Raw genomic sequence first — 9376 nt, forward strand, 5'->3', positions numbered from 1 at the left:
ATTGGTCCCCTACTTCCCCTGTCCCCTAGTTCTTCATCCCTGTATCCTGGGGTCACTAATATAAATTAAATTTCCTGCTTATCCTGCTTATTCTTCCAGAAATTCTCCTTAGCTTTTTTTTTTTAAAGATTTATTTATTTATTATATGTAAGTACACTGTAGCTGTCTTCAGACTCTCCAGATGAGGGCATCAGATTTCGTTACAGATGGTTGTGAGCCACCATGTAGTTGCTGGGATTTGAACTCCTGACCTTCGGAAGAGCAGTCGGGTGCTCTTACCCACTGAGCCATCTCACCAGCCCCCCCTTTTTTTTTTTTTAAAGCTAGAATTTCTCTTCATAGTCCTCTCTGTCTTGGAACTTGCTTTGTAGACCAGGCTGGCCATGAACTCACAGAGGTCCCCCTGCCTCTGGCTCCTGAGTGCTGGAATTGAAGGTGTGTGCTGCCGCCACCCCACCCCACCCGTGTGTCTTTTATTATGTTTTTTTTTTTAATATTTATTTTATGTATGTGAGTACATAGTCACTGTCTTCAGACACACCATTACAGATGGTCCTGAGCCACCATGTAGTTGCTGGGAATTGAACTCAAGACTTCTGGAAGAGCAGTCAGTGCTCTCAACTGCTGAGCCACCTCTCCAGCCCCCAATTTTTTTTTTATTTAAAGCATACTAAAAGTTAAAAGTTGGAAACCCCAAACTGGCCATCAACTGAGAGTCAGACAAAGTACCCAGAAATCTGACCATCTATTTAATGAATTCTCTGTGATTATTGAAAAAAAAAAAAGATTTCCACTTGGGAAAAGACTCACAACATACCACATTAAATCACTGAGTTTTAAAATACAAATCAACTCTGGAAGGAAATTACTGTTGAAGAGCACTGGAGCACTGGATAGGATTATTTTCCCAAACACTCTGCTCTAAGCCGGGCCTGGGGTACAGGCCTGAAATCTCAGCTATTTGTAGGGCTGAAGCAGGAAGATCCCAAGTTCAAGGTTGGCTTGGGCTACAGAGTGGGTTCCAGGCCAGCCCGGGCAAATTAAAGAGATGCTGCCTCAAAAATAAAACGTAAAAAGCCATTTGCGGTTATAACTCGGTGGCAGGGGACTTGGCAACCATCCCCAAGGCCATGGCTTCCACCCCCTGTATCAGGAACACAAACACACAAACAAGATGCCCGGCCAAGCATATGGCTGAGTGGTCTGATAATAAAAGCAGCTGCCTGTGCCGTCCTATTGGGCCCTAAGTATAGGGAGTATTTTGACAGTGGATTTACTTTGTTGCCAGACTGGATGAAATCTTTCCAGCTATAATAAGACACATGGGCTCAGAAAAGCAATATGATTCAGAAGCAGGAATCATAACTCCCGAAGCAAAGAGCCCCTCTCCGGGAGACTCCTGGCGTCATCTTTCATGAAGGGTGTCAGGGAGGGGCCAAGGCAAGCTCGCAGATCTGAACTCTGGACTGCTTCTCATTCCCAGCATTCTCCGCTCGCCCAGCCCACATTGTCTGCATTCTCCTCCGTTTAGGTTCTCTTCTTGCCTCCTGGACACAGATACTTGAGGTCACATAGCGGCTCCTTCAGCTGCTTGAGGGTCCCAAGGAGAGGGTAGAGGGGACAATAATTGGAGACCTTATGAAAAAAACCCAAGGGTCCCTTCCTTGGCTGTCTGGGTCGGTTTCTACTGGGCAGAATGCAATTCTTTGAGATTTTTTTAAAGCTTGTGTGTGTGTGTGTGTGTGTGTGTGTGTGTGTGTGTGAAGCTAAGAGAGTTCACCTGTCTCCAGTGTTCTGCCAAGAAAACAGGTATCTAATCACCCCCAACTGAAAGAAACATATTTTAGTATTCAACATTTATATTTTTAAAGGGGGGGGATATAGGGAACTTTTGGAATAGCATTTGAAATGTAAATAAAGAAAATATCTAATAAAAAAAAGAAGTAAAGATAGCCAAAGATAAAAAGAGAGAGGGGGGGGTAGGCAGCTACAGAACATGTATGCATACACAAACATGTATGCACACACACTAATAATAAATAAAAAACCCTCAAAGAACAAACACTAGTGTACTGGCTGGTTGTGTGTCAACTTGACACAAGCTGGAGTTATCAGAGAAAGGAGATTCAGGTGAGGAAGTGCCTCCATGAGATCCAGCTGTAAGGCATTTTCTCAATTAGTGATCAAGGGAGGAGGGCCCATTGTGGGTGGTGCCATCCTGGGCTGGTGATCCTGGTTTCTATAAAAAAAGCAAGCTGAGCGGGGCAGTGGTGGCACACGCCTTTAATCCCAGCACTTGGGAGGCAGAGGCAGGTGGGTTTCTGACTTCAAGGCCAGCCTGGGCTACTCAGAGAAACCCTGTCTCGAAATGTTAAGAGCTCTGTGGGATGTTCTGTAGGAGCTTGGAAGTTAATGTTGAGAACAGTGCGGAAGATAGAGGCCTGACTTGTGAAATTTCAAAGGGAAGATTAAAGACTCTTATCAGGGCAGTTGCTATTTTGATTGTGACGATTCTGTGGTTCTGGTAAGCTGGGGCTGAAGAATCAGCAGTGATTAACAAGATACCAGAACTACTAAAGTGAAACTTTTGCATTACTGGGTCTATTGATGCTGGTTAGCTGGAGCTAAGAAATTAGCGGTGATTAAGAAGAGACCAGCATCGTTGAGGTGACATCTTCTGGGAAGTGCTTTCTGAGAGCACAAAGAGGCTGTGTTCCAGAGATAGGCAAGGTTGTACCTTGTGCTGTGGCTGGACTTGGTAATATGTAATAATCACCCAGGTGGTACAGTAGCTGAGGCTTGGCACTGTGAGAGGCCATGAAAGGCCATTGGTGAAGATGCAGCCTCAGTTGCAATTGATGGCCCAGGACTGAAAGGGTCATTCAAAGAATTTGAGGCTTGGCACCATAAAGAGAGTCTGAGAGGCTATTGGTGAAGCCTAGTTTCAGTGGAAGACAGCAGTGTTTTGGAGATGCCAGTACCATGAGATGACCACCAAGAACAGCAGCAGAAGTGGAGTACAGTTAGCTGGAGCCTAGAAGACAAGGTCTGTGCTACAAAGGGCAGAGCTGGAGAAGTGACCCAAGCCCTTGGAGGAGCCCAGAAGATCATGTGTGGATCCCAGACATTGGACAATTGGAATTTGATTCTGCTTTTGGTTGTGACTGTGACCTGATATTTTTCCCTCTTGAAGAAAGTATTTTAGTGGAGCCCACAGTTAAAAGACTTTTTTTTTAAGGTTATAAAACTGCCTTAGCTGGGTGGTGGTGGCAACAAGCCTTTAATCCCAGCACTCGGGAGGCAGAGGCAGGCAGATTTCTGAGTTTGAGGCCAGCCTGGTCTACAAAGTGAGTTCCAGGACGGCCAGGGCTACACAGAGAAACCCTGTCTTGAAAAACCAAAAAAGCCGGGCGTGGTGGCGCACGCCTTTAGTCCCAGCACTCGGGAGGCAGAGGCAGGTGGATTTCTGAGTTCGAGGCCAGCCTGGTCTACAAAGTGAGTTCCAGGACAGCCAGGGCTATCAGAGAAACCCTGTCTCGAAAAACCAAAAACAAGCCGGGCATGGTGGCGCACGCCTTTAATCCCAGCACTCGGGAGGCAGAGGCAGGCGGATTTCTGAGTTCGAGGCCAGCCTGGTCTACAAAGTGAGTGCCAGGACAGCCAGGACTACACAGAGAAACCCTGTCTCGAAAAACCAAAATAAAATAAAATAGAAAAACCAAAAACAAAAACAAAAAAAAACAAAAACAAAAAAAAGAAAAACCAAAAACAAAACAACCAAACAAACAACCAAACAAACAAAAAAAACCCCTGCTTTAATGGAAAGGTCTACCCCACCCCGACTCCCCAGAACACCATCTGGGATGGAGTAGATGTGGCCAGGGCTGACCCCAGGGCAATACTGAGCCTGTAGTCATTACCAAAATATACATGTGTCACCATAAAAAACTGCTGCACTGCCTCAGCCCCTCAGGTATAAAATCATAAATATTTATACTCTTCCACACCGTTCACAGAACCAGGGAGCAGGGAACCCCTCCCATCTCCCATAGAAATAGGCTAGGATGGAGGTGGGTGACTGCAAGGGACATTAAGGCCTAGAGATCAGCCCCTCAACTGGGCACAGTCAGAGGCGGGCAGAAAACAAACCCTGGGTCCAAAATTTGAAGGTAGAAACCCACAAGTCTCAGAGCTTTTTCTCCAGCCCTGGCCTGGGCCCACCTGCAAGTTTGTCACGGGAAGGAAGGAACTCGGGAGACACAAAAGCTCAGAGTGCAGTACACATACAATGGTATCATTGCTATAAAAAGTTACTTAAAACTATATGTCTTACATATAAATGGAAAAGATTCAGGTATTTGGTCAAGTGGAAACAATGCCAGGCACAGGTGTCTGTAACCACATGAACTAGAATACAAAGGTCACAATGAGGCTCAGCAGCTGAGGACGGCCTGGGCCCTCTGGGCTGGCCAGGGACGTGGGAGAATCATGTCACTTGATTATAAGGGTGTAGGGGAGTTGTGCCAGCTCTTGCACAGCATTGGGGAGCCTATGTGTAGGCCACCTGGCTCACCTGCAGGTCTAGAGACAGCCTAAGAGGGGAGATGTGCAACCGTGAGGCACCCTGGTTTGTAAGGCACAGAAAGCCGCTGTTTGGGGTATCACTGTGGCCTCACACCTGAGCCCCTCAAGGCACGGTGCGGGGACTGACTGGGCCTCTGTGGCCCAAACCACTTCCTGCCATGGCAAAGTGGGCTGGACTTAATTTAAAAAAAAAACAAAAACAGGTGGGCTGGAGAGCTGGCTCAGCAGTTAAAAGCACTGACTGCTCTTCCGAAGGTCCTGAGTTCAAATCCCAGCAGCCACATGGTGGCCCACAACCATCTGTAATGGGATCTGACACCCTCTTCTGGTGTGTCTGACGACAGCTACAGTGTAATTACATATAATAAATAAATAAACTTTTTAAAAAAGAAAAGAAAAATTAAAAATAAACAACAACAACAACAAAAAAAAAACAGGTAAACTGATCTCTCTTTAAAAAAAAAAATAACATCTCTGGTCTGTAAAGTCACTGCAGCTGCTTTTTAAAGTGGCTTTTCTGGAATGGTGGATGCTGACGCAGGCCCACAGGCACCTAGATGGTGGACTTGGAAAGGACACTCGCAGGTGGCGGTTCTCGCCCAGGACATGGTTGTGCAGTTCAGTCAGCGCCTGCACTGCCTCCTCCACGGAGCCCACCTGGATAAGTGCCGTCTTGCGGTCCTTCTGGAAGAAGTTGAAGCCTGTGACCACTGCTGGAGAAGAGGCGCCTGAGGTCATCCTCCGACACAGAGGGCGGGGTGCTGCAGAGGTGCAGGGTAGCTGAGGGTGGAAAGATGTTCTGGAAGTTCTCGGAGCCTGGTTCCTTGAGGCGGTGCAGCGGTGAGTTGCCATAGCCCTTGGCCAGGCCCTGGTCCTCCCGTTCCTCCCGAGGCAGCTGCACATTCTTGACGCTTTGTCCGTGTGAGGTGCCCCGACTTCCGGTGCAACTTAGGCCCATTCAGGTGGCTCATGGCCAGTTGGACCTGGCTGTCCTCTGCCATCTGCACAAGCGCATTCTCCTTATTCAACGGGATCTTAACCGGCTGTGCATCACCATAGATGCCGAAGAGAATAAAGAGGCTTTGGGATGTGACTCTCTCAGGGTTCAGGTTGCTGACCAAAAAGATGGGATTCCCAGCACCTACCATCCCAGGGATCGCAGCAGCAGGCAGAATGGCGGGGTGGGGGGAGGGGGCAGGGCTCCATGGACATTAGGGACAGAGAGGTCAAAGGTTGCTGCCATGGTCTGGTTCAGTGAAGGCTGGCTCCAGAGGGCAGGGCAGGTTGAGTGTAATCTCTGCGTTTGTCATTGCTGTATGTGACGTTGAGACTGGTGAGCGTAGAGAAGTCAATGTGCAGTGTGCAGCGGGCATTGTAGATGTTCTGGCCATCCGGGGACAGCTTGGCGTGCCGGGCACTCACAGGGTCAGCACGCTGCAGCAGCGCCTGGAGCTGGTTGTTGTTGGTGAACGTGATCTGGTGCAGTATGTCCAGGGTCACTGGGTAGAAAAGGTTTTACACAATGATCCTAAGCACTGGGCTCTGGGCTGCCATTGCCATTCCTGCATCCAGCCTAGGAGGCTGCCAAGGCCAAGTTTCCGGACTGGATGGAGTTCATGGCCTGCAGGGCTGCCTGGGCACACGCCTGTCAGGTTTGAGCTCTCTGTAATTAGAGAATTGGATGTAGATTGGCTGTCCACGAAGCACTGGCACCACTGACCTGTAGTCATTAACTATAATATCGGCAGCCTCCTCTGTTCATTTCAATGGTCTGATTCTTCCTCTTCAGCCTAAGGAGGTTGGTAACCTTTCCAAATGGCAGCCCCAGGGAGATGACCTCACCCTCAGTGACATCACTGAGTAGCGATGCTCCTGTTGTCACCTTTGAACTTCTTGCTATCGTTTCCATTGGCTGCTGAGGCCGAGCTGCTCCTGAGAAGGGGGCCTTTGCTGACACATGTAGAGAAGAGCTCATTGGATCCCCGCTTTGTACCCTCTGCCATGTCTGGGACAGTGCTGTCCATGGCACACAGAGGAGACCCACAGGGGATGGAGCAGAGTAGCAGGAATAGCTGAGGCTTTTAATTGTAAAAAGACTTGGGAGTGAGGGAGGCTGGAGAGATGGCTCAGCAGTTGGGAGAGCTGGCTGCTCTTCTGAAGGTCCTGAGTTCAGGTCCCAGTGACCACGTGGTGGCTCACAACCATCTGTAATGGGATCCGATGCTCTCTTCTGGGGTGTCTGAAGACAGCTACAGTGTACTTACATATAATAAATAAATAAATAAATCTTTTTTTTAAAAGACATTGGATTTTAAAAGAGATTGGATATTTTATTTTATTTTATTTTTGGTTTTTCAAGACAGGGTTTCTCTGTATAGCCCTGGCTGTCCTGGAACTCACTATGTAGACCAGGCTGGCCTCGAACTCAGAAATCCGCCTGCCTCTGCCTCCCGAGTGCTGGGATTAAAGGCGTGCGCCACCACCGCCCGGCGAGATTGGATATTTTAAAGAGATTAAATTTTTTAAAAAAAAATTTATTTATTATTATACATAAGTACACTGTAGCTGACTTCAGACACACCAGAAGAGGGCGTCAGATCTCATTACGGGTGGTTGTGAGCCACCATGTGGTTGCTGGGATTTGAACTCAGGACCTTTGGAAGAAGCCGTCAGTGCCCTTTCCTGCTGAGCCATCTCGCCAGGCCAAGATTGAAATTTTAATATGTAAGAATTTTCGGGCCGGGCGTGGTGGCGCACGCCTTTAATCCCAGCACTCGGGAGGCAGAGGCAGGCGGATTTCTGAGTTCGAGGCCAGCCTGGTCTACAAAGTGAGTTCCAGGACAGCCAGGGCTATACAGAGAAACCCTGTCTCGAAAAACCAAAAAAAAAAAAAAAAAAAAAAAAAAAAAAAAAGAATTTTCAAAGACTGTGGGACTTTTAAAGTTATTTAGGTTTTGGGGATGAATAAGAAAGTAAAGGTTGAGGCTTAATAGTGAGGTGTGTGTGCTTCAAGTTGACAAGGGGTCAATTGTACTGGCTTCTTTTGTGTGTCAACTTGACACAAGCTGGAGTTATCACAGAGAAAGGAGCCTCCTTTGAGGAAATGCCTCCATGAGATCCAGCTGTGGGGCATTTTCTCAATTAGTGATCAAGTGGGGAGGGCTTAGCCTATTGTGAGTGATGCCACCCCTGGGCTGGTGGTCCTGGGTTCTATAAGAAAGCAGGCTGAGCAAGCCAGGGGAAGCAAGCCAGTAAGCAGCATCCCTCCATGGCCTCTGCATCAGCTCCTGCTTCCTGACCTGCTTGAGTTCCAGTCCTGCATCCTTTGGTGATGAACAGCAATGTGGAAGTGTAAGCTGAATAAACCCTTTCCTCCCCAACTTGCTTCTTAGTCATATTTGTGCAGGAATAGAAACCCTGACTAAGACACCTATTAAGAGTTGCCCTGAAAAAAAAAGGGGGGCTGGTGAGATGGCTCAGTGGGTAAGAGCACCCTACTGCTCTTCCGAAGGTCCAGAGTTCAAATCCCAGCAACCACATGGTAGCTCACAACCATCCGTAACGAGATCTGACTCCCTTTTCTGGTGTCTGAAGACAGCTACAGTGTACTTACATATAATAAATAAATAAATCTTAAAAAAAAAAAAGAAGAGTTGCCCTGACCCACTAAGGTAGAGTATGTCTAGTTCCCAATAAGAAATAGGCTGGACAGTAGTGCCACACATCTTTTAATCCTAGCACTTGGGATACAGAAGCAGGCAGCAGATCTCTGTGAGTTCAAGGCCAGCCTGGTCTACAAAGTGAGGTCTAGGACAGCCATGGCTACATAGAGAGACCCTGTCTCAAAAACAAAACCAAACAAAAAAAGAAATAGTGCTGACCCTCTTTGTCAACTACTTGTATATATATATGCTGGTTAAAGCTTTGTCCATTTATTTATTCATTTGTGTGTGTACATGTAAGCCACAGGTTCTTTCTCTCTATCTTCTTTTTTCTTTTTCTTTGTTCTTTTTTTTTTTTTTTTTTTTTTTTTTTTTTTGGTTTTTCGAGACAGGGTTTCTCTGTATAGCCCTGGCTGTCCTGGAACTCACTCTGTAGATCAAGCTGGCCTCGAACTCAGAAATCCACCTGCCTCTGCCTCTCAAGTGCTGGGATTAAAGGCAGATGCCACCACTGTCAAGCTGCTCTTGACCTTCTTTTTTGAGATATTGAATTGGACTAACCTTGTTAACCAGCAAGCCTCAAGGCTCTTCCTGCCTCTGCCTCTCGAGATACGAGGTGATAGGTGCGACTGGCCATTCCATGGGCTAAGCAGTGGAGATCCAGGATGGAGCAGCAAGGTCAGCGCAACCTCTAAGCGTCTCTTTCTGACTCCCATAAGGGTGGGCACATCACCCTCTCGAATGGGGCCTTTGACGACGTTTCGGGTGCTAGAGTGGCTGGTGGCATCCATAAATTCCACTCCCACCTGTGTGCACTGTCCCTTTGAACCGGTCCTGCCCAACACTTTAGTTACCCTAGAGCCAGCTTGATGGGCTGCACTCAACTCGTGTCCATGGTGGCGGCCATCTGGTAGAGAGCCCTTGCCTGGATCTTTATATGTGATCCAAACTCAGGTCTTCTTTTTAGTGTGTGGCAAGCTCTTTTTATTAGGCGAGCCATCTCCCCAGAGCACCCTTTCCCTTTAATGCTGAAGGAAATTCCATCCAGTTCTTCCGTCCTTCACTGACCGTCATGTCTAACTCCTAACTTCCATGGTTCAAGTCTCTCCTCCTCCAAAGCTCTTTCCTTC

General features: G+C 47.6%; 2 pseudogenes; both read right to left on the bottom strand.

Moving 5' to 3' along the window:
• Positions 1-4549: 4549 nt before the first annotated feature.
• On the bottom strand, positions 4550-6608 carry LOC110304581 (polypyrimidine tract-binding protein 1 pseudogene; annotated as a pseudogene).
• A 2317-nt stretch (positions 6609-8925) lies between these two features.
• Positions 8926-9141, bottom strand: LOC147001368 (small ribosomal subunit protein eS28 pseudogene; annotated as a pseudogene).
• Between the last annotated feature and the right edge of the window lie 235 nt (positions 9142-9376).

This window comes from Mus caroli, unplaced genomic scaffold, assembly GCF_978045245.1.
Source record: "Mus caroli unplaced genomic scaffold, Mus_caroli_1 scaffold_13, whole genome shotgun sequence".
In the NCBI taxonomy this organism is placed as follows: Eukaryota; Metazoa; Chordata; class Mammalia; order Rodentia; family Muridae; genus Mus; species Mus caroli.